At 48.0% G+C, this 14,191-nt stretch overlaps 1 long non-coding RNA gene across 1 annotated transcript; it reads left to right on the top strand.

Moving 5' to 3' along the window:
• The first annotated feature begins 2,373 nt into the window (after positions 1 to 2,373).
• LOC118355895 (uncharacterized) lies at positions 2,374 to 4,986 on the top strand. Its single transcript, XR_004819231.2, has 3 exons — positions 2,374 to 2,689; positions 4,322 to 4,459; positions 4,748 to 4,986. It is a non-coding gene; the product is annotated as an uncharacterized LOC118355895 (long non-coding RNA).
• The last annotated feature ends 9,205 nt before the right edge of the window (positions 4,987 to 14,191 follow it).

Here is a 14,191-nt window from a genome sequence, read left to right as displayed (position 1 = left end):
AAACCCATCACCAGGGCCCTCTAATTGTAATGAGGTGGGACCCAGAGGTAAGGCACGACAGAGCCAATGGGGGCAGGATATTCTGTGGTCAAGACACAGTGGCCATGAGGCAGGGTGAGGAGATGCCTGGGCAGGGGGTTAGAGTAGGGAAGGTTCTAGGGCCAAAGAAGAGGGTATATTAGGGCTTAGATCACACACCACATCGCTGAGCTGAGTTGTCTGTGGCTGGTGAGGAGCTCCCTGACAGGAAGGATTACGCAGGAGGTTATCAAGTGGGAATACCGTGAAAATCTTCCCAGATACGTGGCTCCTACCTTTCAGGAGGGGTGATCTTTTTTTTTTTTAATTTTTTTAACTTTTATTTATTTATGATAGTCACAGAGAGAGAGAGAGAGAGAGAGAGAGAGGCAGAGACACAGGCAGAGGGAGAAGCAGGCTCCATGCACCGGGAGCCCGATGTGGGATTCGATCCTGGGTCTCCAGGATCGCGCCCTGGGCCAAAGGCAGGCGCCAAACCGCTGCGCCACCCAGGGATCCCTAGGAGGGGTGATCTTGACAGCTAGGCTTCTGCCAGCCTCCAGAGGATGATCTGGGGAGTCAGAGCCAGTCATTAGGCACCACTGATGTTCAGGATCCATCCCACGTCACCTTGGTTTTATTATTCAAACATATCAATATCTCAGTAGTGGTTTATACGAGCCCCAGCCTCCCCTCCCTCTTCTCACTTCTTCCTTACTTGTGATTTTACATCTTGTACAGTCTTCAACTAAAAAGATAAATAAATAAAAAGTGAGTTAAGGGAGTCTGTGAAACTTGAAGTGGTCTTACTACTGTACATGTACCATACTATATGTGTAAGCTCGGATTTAAGGTATTTTTCCGGGGAGGAGGTTTAAATGACAATAATACCAAAAATGAGATCTCCTCATTTTCCGTGGATTTCAACATGATATGCAAATATCATCCCTCATACCATTAACTATCAAGAATTAACTATAGGAAAATAAGTACAGTTACAGATATAAACAGAGACACATATGCATATATCTCAAGTTTAACACTGAGAAAAGATCATTAGAAATAGATCTATTGTCACCTGCTCTTCCCGAGTTATCTTAACGATGGGAAAAATTGCAATATTTTATACATTGAAATCCATAAATGCTGAAGAAGCCAAAATAAAAAATATTTATTAAAAGCTAAAATGTAAGTTATTTTTAATAATACACAGATGGATTAGAATAGAAATCAGAAATGAGAGACTTACATAGCTATTTACACTATCTCTTTTAACCAAAACAAAGAAACGATTTCACTCACTCATTACTAACTAGATAGTGTAGACAAACTAGGGAATTTGGGCCAAAATTGCCACCTTGTGACCGAGTCTTTCTAAATTCTTGGTCTTCACCAAGCCAGAGTTACTATTCTCCCTCTTGTGTTACACTAGGCATAGGAAAAATGGATTCAATTTCAAAATCAGGTCACTACGTCAACAGTCTTGAAATCAATTTTTATAATTTAATGGCTGATTTCCTCACAGTTCACCAAAACACTAGCTCTTGACCTATTTATTTCTTTCATTTAGATATAATAAAAGGCTATAAAGAGTGTTGAACCTCTTCTCCACTTTTAAGTGAGTTAAATGAGGTTTCTTTTTCTTTTTTTTTTTTTAATCTTTGATATTTCACACAGCTATCCAAGGTTCAGACACATGGCCCTATTTGAACACCATTCATCTATTGTTTATATAAAAGCACAGACATTGAGAGTTAAAGGGATCCTAGGGCACCTCAGTGGTCAGTTGGTTAAGTGTCTGCCTTTGGCTCAGGTCATGATCTCAGGGTCCTGGGATCAAGCCCCACATCTGGCTCCCTGCTCAGTGGAGAGCCTGCTTCTCCCTCTCCCTCTGCTCCTCCACCCTGCTCATTCTCTCTCTCTGTCTCTCTGTCTCTCTCTCAAATAAATAAGTAAAATCTTTTTTAAAAAAAGGGATTCTACAAATAAATTAGTCTGCATTAGTCAGGGATTTGGGGGATGGGATACAAATGACAGAAAATAAACTTAAACCAGGTTAAGCAAAAGGGTGAATTAATTGGAATCAATCCGAGTGTCTCATTTAACTGTGGGCAAGGCAGGGGTATGTGTCGGTCCCAGAGACACCTGGTCCAAATGCCACCAGAACGATCTCTTATCTCTGCATGTTTTAGCTTCTTAGACTTTACATGGTGGAAACAACTGCCAAGCGGTCCTGAGCTCCATTCTGCACACTCGACTCAGAAGCGCTGATTCTCTTTTCCCAGTTCCAGTTCAAAACCCAAACCAAAAAACCTCAAGGAAGCGCTCCGATTGGCTCAGCTCCGGACAGGTGCCCCCTCCTGGACCAATCGACTATGGCCAGAGAGTAGCATGTAAGAAAACGGAGATCACAACAGGTGGGGTGTGGGAAAGAAACAGTTCCCAGAAGAAGTGGGGAAGATGATGGGCAGACTGCCCCCCTTCAACAAAAAGTCCACTGACTCATTTTACAGATGTGGAAATTCAGGCTCAGAGAAATTAAGTGACTCGCTCAAGATTACAACTTGTACTAAGCTCAGGTCGTCTGGCACCTGGTCAAATGCGTGCCTCACTCCCCCACACTGCTGCTCGTTTTGTGGAATCCTCGTTTCAAGCTCTTGGAGCAGGGCAGGTAGGGAGTGGGGTGGAGGGGAGTGGAACTGAGGGTCTTAACGCTACGCCGAGACGTTTTTTCCAGTGTTTGGCTGGAGTTCTAACTCCAGCAGTCTTTCTGTTGTCTGGTTTTGCTTCATTTTCTTACTGGGGGAATGTACACCAGAAGCGGGAATCCCCCTGTTGTCTTCGCCCGAGTTGGATGATTATCACAGAGCACTTAGCTGAGAGAGGACTTACAACGTACCAGGGACTGTTCTCGGCGCTTTGCGTACATTCTCTCATTTGACCCTCCTAACAGCCCTAGGAAAGAGCCATTCACAGCATTGGTATACCCATTTTGCAGATAAGAAAACTGAGGCACAGAAGGTTAATTGGCTTGTCAGGTCAGAGTTGGGAAGGGAAGGAGGCAGGATTTGAATCCAGCTGTCTGGCTCCAAAGCCCCTGCTCTCAAACCCGGTAATTTCCTCTGTCTTAGATAAACACCTCCAGCCTGGGGCTGCCTGCACTAAGCCCTGTTAGTGTCTGGGCCTCTCTGGATGCCTGCTTGACCTACAGTTGGTTCATCTCTGGGGCCTTCGCCAGCCTGTCTCTGCTCAAGGCCCCTCCCCCACTGTAACCCTGCTTCTCCTTCACCACTGCTGAGTTGTTGTGACTTGCCCGGGCCGCCTCATCACAGCTAGCAGGGGCTGCTGCTGTGGCTGGTCCCCGTAAGGGATCTGCCGTCTGGCTGCTGTGAAGAGCCAACTCTGCTGCCCACAATGGATGGAAGCTTGCCCTCCCCGCCCCCCAACCTTGCTGGCATGGTTTAGGGAGGAGTACTTTTGACCTCTCAAGAAGTCTTGCTCTCTAGGTGGACAGGTTTTCCTTCAAAAAACCAGAATCAAGGTCCAAAGGGGCAAAGGTGAACGTCATAGTGACCCCGTGCAGACTTACACACACCCCCATAAACAAAGACCTGGCCCCTGGAGACACACAAGGAGGAATACTGCAGCCCTCCCCCACCCCAGGGGGAGTCCCCACGACCTCATAGTTGGGGACAGCCTTTATCTCCTGCCCTGGTTGAGAGGGGATTAGAGTGTAGGCTTTGGGGCTAGAACAGGAGTCAAGGGCCCAGCTACCATTCCCTAGCCTTGTGATGTTGGGCGGATACACCCTTAGCCACTACTCTGTTGTTTTCTTTATTATTATTATTATTATTATTATTATTAATTTATGATAGTCACACAGAGAGAGAGAGAGAGGCAGAGACACAGGCAGGGAGAAGCAGGCTCCATGCACCGGGAGCCCGATGTGGGATTCGATCCCGGGTCTCCAGGATCGCACCCTGGGCCAAAGGCAGGCGCCAAACCGCTGCGCCACCCAGGGATCCCCACTCTGTTGTTTTCTTAAGTCTAAAATGAGGGTAGTAATATCTACCTCAAAATATTGTGATAATTAAATGAGATACAACATTAAGACTCACAGGAGAGTGCCTAGCATAACATAAGTCCCAATAAATGATGACATTACCAGTTTTGAGTCTTATTCCTGGGGGCTAGGCCTGACCTGTGGGGCCCCCCAAATCCTTATAATTTTTTGAAGGCGTGAAGGTGGCTTATGTGACTAGGATGGCTCCTAACCTATGTTTTGCTCTTGATCCACCTTCAGCTTAGGTCCAGGCTGGAGAAATGCGGGTTTGGTAATTCAGAAAGGTGGGCGGAAGTGGTGGCAAGATGGTGGAAAGGCCCCTCACCCACAGCTGGTGCTGGAAAAGACCAATCTGCCCGCTACCTTCCACCTGCAGAGGTAGGTGATTTTGTGCAATGTTCAGTCTCCACCTAACCTGAGGCCAGCCCTGGCGAAGCCTGCTGACTCCTGGAAATGCATTATTGCACAACCCTTACTCCTACCTCTCCTCTCGCCACTCACATCCTTTCTCACCTCCTAACATGTTAGCCACAAAAGGTATGCTTTTCGTTAAAACTTCAGCCATTCTTTTGCCTGGCTTTTTTTTTTTTTTTTTCAGGTCCCAAGTGTAGGAGCTATTTCTGATTTGTGTTTTGATAAATGTTTGTATTTTATACTCTATACCAGACTCAGAGGAAGGAGCCAAGAGTCAGACATTTCACAGATGGGAACAAGTGCAAGATGATGACCAAGGAGATGGCTCTCTATGACTTTCAAATACCGTATGATCAAAATTTTGCTTAATAAGTGTGTATGGGGGTGCCCGCGTGGCTCAATCGGTTAAGCATGGGATTCTTGACTTTGGGTCAGGTCATGATCTCAGGGTTCTGGAATAAAGCCCAGCTTTGGGCTCCCTGCTCAGTGTGGAGTTGGCTTGGGATTCTCTTTCTGCTTCTCCCTCTGCCCCTCCTCCTGCTCGAGCCTTCTCTCTAAAACAAGAAACAAAAATAAAAATGAAACTTAACGTATTAAGTGTGTATGTGGAGTGGGGGGAGTGGGGGGATATAAAATCCACATTCAGAGACGATTTGAAAACACACTTTTCTTGCTTTTCCTGCATGCCTTTTATTATAAGTAAGCAGCCCAGCACCCAAGACATTACAGTTTGTGATTTCTTCAGCTAAGATGGCTTGACCTATATATAAGTATAAAAATCCCAGCTAGCGCACACTTTCTGAAAGTGGAACTGTATAACACACGTCCCTGACATAAAATGCCATGAAACCTTCCTGGTTTTTTCCAGGAACCCTTGAGTCCTTAAGAGGACAGAACTTCAGGCCATGGGGAGAAAAACAAACAAACAAACATGCAAATTTATTGTTTATAAAAGAAAAACAAAAGAAAGTAGGAATGGAAGGGAGCCAAATTATGAAAGATTGAAATAAAATCAACTCAGGAAAGGAGGGCAGGGGAACCCGATGGAAGCGCCAAGCAGAAGGGAAAAGAACTGTAGGACTTGGGTGCACACACACACACACACACACTACAATGAAAGGAAAAGTGTAAAGGGGACCAAGTAGTTTGTGTGTGTGGAAGGGAGGGAGGCAGGGAGAGGGGGGAGAGAGAGAGAGAGAGAGAGAGAGAGAGAGAGAGAGATTGCGATCTGGAGACCTCGAGCGGGTCGGGCTGGAAGAACAAGCCGAGTGAGCCTCGAGCCTGGGTGGGGAAGCCCAGACCCATCTGTTTACAAAAAGACCGGCCCGTGGAAATTCCACAAGTGACTTCGGAGGTTCAGACCCGAAACAGAACAGGACCCAAGTGCACACGCTCCGGGAGTGTTTTCACCGCCGCCCGCGCTCCTGCCCCCTGGGCTCGAGGAGATCCCGGGCCTCCAGCAGGCGCTTGCGGATCTTAGGTTTCCGCAGACCGAGCTCGTCTTCCACGTGGCCGCCCCGCGCCCGCCCCCCCCCGCCCCCCACCTCCCAGGGCCGGGCCCCCCAGGGGCGCGCGGTGCCGGGGGCTGCCCCCCGCGGAACTCCCCTGCCCTCCGCCCTCCGCCCTCCGCGGGGGTCTCCGCTCCCCCGCGCGCTCCGGTTATTGTTCTGCCTCCGGCGGGGCGGGGAGGGGGGGGAGGGGGGGACGGGGGGGGGGCAGCGGCCGGAGGCGACGCCGACGGCACCCGCGCTGGGGCGCCCTCGGGCCCGGAGCCCCCCGCCTCTCCGCCGAGGACCGCGCGCCCGGGAGAGGCCCCCGTTCCCCGAGGACCCCCCATTTCCCGGGGCACCCCCTCATTCCCCCGGCGCCCCCCCGTTCCCGGGGCCCCCCCGTTCTCCGAGCGCCCCCCGTTCCCGGGCACCCCCCCGCTCCCTGGGGCCCCCCGTTCCCCGAGGACCCCCACATTTCCCGGAGCACCCCCTCATTCCCCCGGCACCCCCCGTTCCCCGGCGCCCCCCTGTTCCCCGAGGACCCCCATTTCCCGGGGCACCCCCTCATTCCTCCGGCACCCCCCGTTCCCCAGGCCGCCCCCCGGTTCCCGGGCCCCCCCCGTTCTCCGAGCGCCCCCCGTTCCCGGGCACCCCCCGTTCCCCGGGCGCCCCCCCGTTCCCCGAGGGCCCCCTATTTCCCGGGGCACCCCCTCATTCCCCCGGCACCTCCCGTTCCCCGGGCCGCCCCCCTGTTCCCGGGGCCCCCCCCCGTTCTCTGAGCGCCCCCCGTTCCCGGGCACCCCCCCGCTCCCCGAGGCCCCCCCCCCGTTCCCTGGGCGCCCCCCGTTTCCCGGGGCCCTCCCCGCTCCCTGGGGCCAGCCCCGTTCCCCGTTCCCCGGGGCATCACCCTGTTCCCCGCCGCCCCCCCCCCCCCCCCGTTCCCGGCCCCTCCCTGCTCCCTGGGCCCCCCCCCCCCGCTCCCCGGGGCTCCCCCCCCCGTTCCCGGCACCCCCCCTTCCCTGGGGCTCCCCCCCCCGTTCCCCGCCTCCCCTCCGTCCCCGGGCCCCCCATTCCCCGCCCCCCCCAGTGCAGGAAGCGGGGCGGCCGTCGGGTGCAGCGCGGGGCTCGGGCGGCCGCGGGGCGGGGCAGGGACGCACCGTCTATTCACAGAGGCCGCGGGGCCGCAGGGGCAGGCGCTCCCCCCCGTGGCGGGGCAGGTTGGGGACCGCGACCCCGGAGGACGGGCGCACCCGCGCGGTAGGACGGCCTCGTGCTGGCGGCCTGGGCGCGCGCTCTGGCCCGGGAAGGCCGGGGAAGGCCCGGGAAGGCCCGGGAAGGCCGCGGTTCTGAAGCTTCACAGCCCACGCGACTTCACGCGTCTCCTAAACGTGCCAGATAAATGCGTCTCTTGGGAGTTGGCGAGATCCGCCCCGAAAATTGGCTCCGACGGGATAAGGCGCAACCGCAGCTGGATCCGGAGAGAAGATGCTTCCCGCTGGCTTCTCCGCTTGCCACAGGCCGGCGATTCCCGCGGGCCAGTTTATTTGGGAGAGGAAGCCCAGAAAGGGAAAATCTTGCACATTTCAAACAAAAGCAGATTTGTCTTAGGGTTTTTTTTTTTGTTTTTTGTTTTGTTTTGTTTTGTTTTTTTGAAACTGTGGCTTTCTGATACCGACTTTATGCTTTTAGATGTGCACTATCTATATGATGAGAGGTGATTAAAAATAATTCTTACCTAGTCACATGAACATTTGCAGTAATTAAAACAGGGAATTTTTTTAGACCGTAATTTATTTCTCATAATTTGGTTGTTTGTGCGGCAGTCAAATGAAGAGGAAGCCTGATGATTATCTCTCATCTCGGTTTCTATTCAGTTTCACTTTCCAAACTCTGGTGTCAACTAACAAAATACTGGCTTTTAGATTTATTAAAGAAAAAGGTATACATATGTACACACAGGCCTATTTTAAGACAATTTTTTAAAAAGATTTTATTTATTTATTCATGAGAGACACAGAGAGAGAGGAGAGAGAGAGAGGCAGAGACACAGGCAGAGGGAGAAGCAGGCTCCATGCAGGGAACCAGAGGTGGGACTCGATGCCGGGTCTCCAGGATCACACCCTGGGCTCAAGGCCGCCCTGAACCACTGAGCCACTCAGGCTGCCCAAGACAATTTTTTAGAGCAATTTTAGGTTCATAGCAGAATTGAGAGGGGGATATACAGAAATTTTCTGTATGCCCTGGGCCCCCACACATGCACAGCCTCCCCCATGCTCAATATCACTCTCCAGAATGGGACATTTGTAACCAACAATGAGCCTACCTTGACACATCATAATCACCAAAGTCCATACTTTACCTTCAGGTTGACTCCTGCTGTTGTATATTCTATGGGTTTTTACAAATCGTGTAATGACATATGTTCATCTTTAAAATACCATATAAAGTATTTTTACCACCCCCCAAATTTTCTGAGCTCTGTGTAGGTCTATTTTTAAAAAAGTATAGCTAAACCACAGATCTGTTACCATGAAGGTAATTCTAAGACAGCAAAATGCAACCCAAATAACAGTCAATATGTCATTCTCGCTAACACCCAGTCTATTAAGTGACGGGTGTCTGTTATAACAGTTTTTATGACATGATTTTGCTGTGGAGGGTACTATATCCTAATACTGTGTAAGTTTTTGATGAAGTTAAAGTATGACCTCAATAGCAACTGTTACAGTACATTCAAAATGCCCCTGGTGAGAGGCAACTTGAGAGTGGCCATCACGTTTTTAAATGCCAATGCCCAGGGCACCTCCGTGGCTCAGTGCATTAAGCGTCTGACTTTGGCTCAAGTCATGATCCTGGGGTCCTGGGATCGAGTCCAGCATCAGGGTCTCTGCTCCCCAGGGAACCTGCCTCTCCCTCTCCCTCCGTTCCTTCCCCACCCTACTTGTGCACTCTCTCTCTCTCACTCTGTCTCTCTCTCTGCATTCTCTCTCTCCAATAAGTAAGTGAAATCTTAAAAAAAAATGCTTATACCCTTGGACCCATCAATTCCACTCTTGCGAGTTTATGCTGCAGATGCAGTACATACATGTGAAGTGTTGATCTTTACAGTGTTTGTACCAACCAAAGATTAGACACGTATAAATGTCCTGCAATAATGGCACATGTGTGTAATGAACTATTACATAGCCTTGAAGAAATCCCTTTTCATATCAACAGGGAAGTATCTCCAAGATGTGCTGTTATGTGAAGAAAGAAAGACGCAGAGACAATATAAAATGCTATCGTTTTTTTCAAAGATAAATATAAGTGCACATATTAACTTTTATATGTATCAAATGTGTACATATATGGAAATATTTTTTTAAAGATTTTATTTATTCATGAGAGAGAGAGGCAGAGACACAGGCAGAGGGAGAAGCAGGCTCCATGCCGGGAGCCCGACGCGGGACTCGATCCCGGGACTCCAGGATCATGCCCTGGGCCGAAGGCAGGCGCTAAACCGCTGAGCCACCCAGGCTGCCCCCATATATGGAAATATTTATGAAACTGGTAATAGTGTTTGCCTCTTGGGAAGGAACAGAAGGGAGAAACATATTTTCTATTATCTGTCCTTTTGTATCCTTGAATTTTGTTCCATGAGAATGCATCATCTATTACAGTTTTTTAACTAATAATACCTTTAAGTTCTTTATAAATTTAACTATATATGATAGATCTCTCTTCAATTTGTAGCAGTTCTGTATTTGGGGTTATTGTCATTTTAGAGACGTTTACTGTGTTGAAGCAAAACCAAAAAAAGCTAAGCTAAGCTTTTATCCTCAGGACTCTTTTCACCTGGCTCTACCTGAACTATGAATCATCTTAGAAATGCTTTGCCCAGAGGTTGCTAGAACTCTATTACCAGCATTTGTAAAGAAAGCACTCTGTTGTTGATTTTTTTTTCTCTATTAATGGGGCATGTTATGAATGGGAGCTGAGGCAGACTTAAGGTCTATTTAGCATCTATTATAAAATAATTATTCAAAGAGATTTATGATTCACCCATTTTATTTTACATCAGGCTGTTGCTTAAAACAAAGTTTTATTTACTAGAATTCATACTTCCTCCAGCGATTTTCTATAATTAAGATCAACTGAGGGCACCTGGGTGGCTCAGTTGGTTAAGCATCTGCCTTTGGCTAGGTTGTGGGTTAAATGGGTTAAAGCCCATTTCCAGGGACCTGGAATCGAGTCCCTATATCAGGCTTCCTGCACCTCGGGGAGCCTTCTTCTCTGTCTCTGCCCTCCGCCCCCCTCTCTCCCTGTGTCTCTCATGAATGACTAAAATATTTCTTTTTAAAAATTATTTATTTATTTAAGATTTTATTTATTTATTCATGAGAGACACACACACACAGAGAGAGAGAGAGAGGCAGAGACACAGGCAGAGGGAGAAGCAGGCTCCATGCAGGGAGCCCGACGCAGGACTAGATACTGGGACCCCAGGATCACATCCTGGGCTGAAGGCAGGCGCCAAACCATTGAGCCACCCAGGGATCCCCTTTTTATTTATTTATTATTATTTTTAAAAAATTTTATTTAAAAATCTTTCTTTAAAAAAGATCGATTGGTTAGATTTCTTGATATTCTAGTGAGGTAACGTGCACAGAGTGCATGTGCCTCCAACACAGAGAGAGAAAAAAGAGGTCTTGGCATAGACAAGGGGGTTGCACTATGAGGTTATACCAGAGATCAGCCAAATCATGTATATTTTCAGTTTCATTGTAGGTACTTTTTCTTTCCAGCTTTATCGACATATTACCTTGAACACATTTAAGGTATGCAATATGTTGATCTGATACACTTACATGTTGCAAAGTGATATTGTAGATATTTCTTACTTGAGTTTATATTGTTCCTCTTCAGTATAGCAACAGGAACGGGGTAGGACTGGTGTTGCCAGGGTGATTTCCGTCAGAGGGCCCAGCACCAATGCTCTGTGATGGGGATGATGGTGAAGACAAGGAGGAGGAAGAGTGTCTTTGCACAAACGAAAATATTGCAAATTTTTGTGTATACAATCTAACTACATAGAACACTTTGCCAAAGTCTGGCAGTTAAAAACGGCTCAAAATAGAATTATTATTGGAATGGGGAGAGGTTTACAATAGTCTCCTGGGTCACAAGTTCTGTTTCAGGTCATAGGACAAGCCTGCTCACAGACCATATGCCACTTTCTCAAGAACTGCAAAGTCCCCGTGAGATGTTTCCCACCTTCAGGTACCACCGAAGTGAACCACTTTCGTGATCCGTACTATCTATTATCGTACTATCTCTAGGCACCAGCTGTAATATTATTTCTAAAGGCTTAAAAAAAAATCATTCAAGCTAACTCTGCTCTCTACCTTAGCTTTTCTTTTTTTTTTAAGATTTAATTTATTTATTCATGAGAGACACAGAGAATGAGAGAGAGAGGCAGAGACACAGGCAGAGGGAGAAGCAGGCCCCACGCAGGGAGCCCGACGTGGGACTCGATCCCAGGACTTCAGGATCATGCCCTGAAGTTAAGCCCTGGGCCTAAACCACTGAGCCACCCGGGCTGTCCCCTTAGCTTTGTTCTAAGCAATAATCACGGCTTTTAGGTGTCCGTGGTATATATGTGTCTATGTGTGTGTATTATACAGTACACAGCACTAGACAAAATATACTGTGTATAGTATAATAGAATAAAAACTGTCTGTGAACCTGCTGGAAGCATCTCAGGTAGCGCGTCTCCCCTGTTGGGATGCAGAAAAGGAGAGCTCACCACCCAACTGTCTGTTTTTGACAATTTTGTCATAACCTGCAGAACATTTTGTGAGACACTTGGCAGCTACTGCTCCCCTTCAACATGCTCGGATTGGTTTGAGGTGGCTGCTCCGGAAGCTGGAAAACCTGATAATCACCTGCTACTCACGCTGCAAGGTGGACACTCTCAGGGCAGAGAGCTTTTCCAGTTCCCCGCCATGCGTGATTAGACCTGTGGATATCCAAGTGTCTGGATATCCACGTCTAGATTTATCCACCTTTGAACTTTAAGCAGATGGACTCTTTGATGACTTGCTTTTCCCCCCCTCAGCCTTCTATTTGTGAGCCTCAACCAGCCTCTTCCTCTCTCTCCTTATTGCAGACCCCAACCCAGATCCCCTCTGCGATTCTCGCATTTATCTCCCGTCCAGGCTCTCTGTCGACAGATTCTTCCCTCTAGAATTCACTGGGCAAACAGTTGCCAAATATTCACCCTAATAAAGTGTTGAGTTACGGGGGTGTCTGGGTGGCTCAGTCAGTTGAGCGTCCAACTCTTGGTTTCTGCTCAGGTCATGACCTCATGATGGGTCCAGAGATCGAGTCCTGCACGGGGCTCCATGCTCAGCGGGGAGTCTGCTTGAGCTTCTCTCTCTTTCCCTCTTCCTCTGCCCCTCCCCCACCCCTCCGGTCTCTAAAATAAATAAATAAATCTTAAACATTTTTTTTTAAATGCAAAGTTACATGTGAAATTGTTTCCTAGCGGCATATTCAGTGAGTAATGCTTATTACGTTGACAGATTTCGTACAAACATATTATAGATCACATTCGGGCAAAAACGTTAATGGTGTCTCTCCCTGGACAGTCAGATTCTAAATACTTTAATTTCCTTCCTGATGATTTTCTGTATTTTTCATGTTTTCAACGAATGCTATGAAACCTTGAAAGTGAGATTCAGGTCCTTCCCTGCTTTTAGTTTTCCACCTTCTAGTGGTTTCTGGGGTGTGACTGGTGGAAAACTAGGAGTGTGGGGCTCAAGGGCGGAATGCAGAGCCCCCTCTCTCAGAGACATAGCATGCTTACAGCCTCTGCTTTTGCTCTCACTGCCCACCCCCTGCCCCGGCCACCGGCCCAGAGCATCATTCTCTCAGCTGAGGCAGGACAGCCTGGCCCTTCATCTGTCCTTCCAGACAGGGCCAGTGTCACAGATGTACCATCACTGGCGCAGTCGCACCCTCGGATGGGCTCTTCTGTATCTACAAACTTGATTTTACTTTTGAACCTTTGTGTGTTAAGTTCCCCCACCCTGGACAAGGGAGCATGAGCCAAGGGCACATGTATATCTGCTGTTCTTGCCACACACATCCCAAACCCAACCATGAGCACAGAATTCCAGTTGTCCCAGGCCCTCTGGAGTTCAGCAAGATGCAAGTGTGTTTCATCTTTGATTGAGTAAGTGGGGGCACTGACAGCCCTGAGAGGTCAGGCTTTCTGTTCAAACCAGGACTTGTTTTGAAGGCAAAAAAAAAGGGCAATGGCATTCTAAAAGCATGAACCGGCAAAGAACCTTATCATATGATAACTGTCTTTCTTTCTTACTTTTGATACTGTCTCTATTAGGCAACCACATAGGCTGAAAATGAAGACCTAGAAGGAAAAAGAAATGTAGGGCACCCCATGGTTCCTTTCCTCCCAATCCTTCCTTGAAGTAGAGTGTTGGTAGAAATGTGCACAGATCAGGAAGTGACATAAAAACAGTTGAATTAGTTTTGGCTTGTCCACTCTTCTGGGAAGAATAAAATACATCGGCACATACGAGCTGCAGCACATGAATTGGATCACTTCCGGGATTCTGCTTGTAAGTTAAATGCTCTTATATTTGCATTTAAAATTGGTATTTCGCAATAGAAAAAAAATGAACAAGAAAATTCAGGTAACAATTTAAGTCTTAAAATTTTCATTTACTTAGAATATCACCAAGTAAGTGTTTAAAAAACATGATAGGTTGAGAGACTGTGGAAGAAAGAGCAAACTTTTTTTATTTAAGCGCTTCTTTCTGGACTCTGCAAATTATGCTGTGCCCCCCCTCCAAAAAAAACTGTACTTGCAAGTCTATGGTGTACGTTGCCTTGTGGCTTTCCTCTAAAACGAATTGTCTCTGCTGTGAGGTCTTAAAGCCCATTTCCAGACCTGGAGGTCAAGAATTCACTCTCCTTTCTTTCTGAGTCTCTGTTGTACAGTATCCATACCCCAAGGGAAGGGACTAGGGTATAGGAAATGCAGAGGAAGCACACCGGCTAATATCTCAAAATAGTACCCTCTCTATTAAAAAACAAAAACAGAACGACACTCAGCAACTATAAATTTCTTGAAGGCAAGGACTTTCTCTCTCTCCCCCTTTCCTGTAATAGGGACTTAATAACTCTTTGTCCTTTCCCTCAG

This window comes from Canis lupus, chromosome 10 (genome assembly GCF_003254725.2).
Source record: "Canis lupus dingo isolate Sandy chromosome 10, ASM325472v2, whole genome shotgun sequence".
NCBI classification, from domain to species: domain Eukaryota; kingdom Metazoa; phylum Chordata; class Mammalia; order Carnivora; family Canidae; genus Canis; species Canis lupus.
Note: the sequence above shows the minus strand (reverse complement) of the source record. Positions and strands in the feature narration are given on the sequence as shown.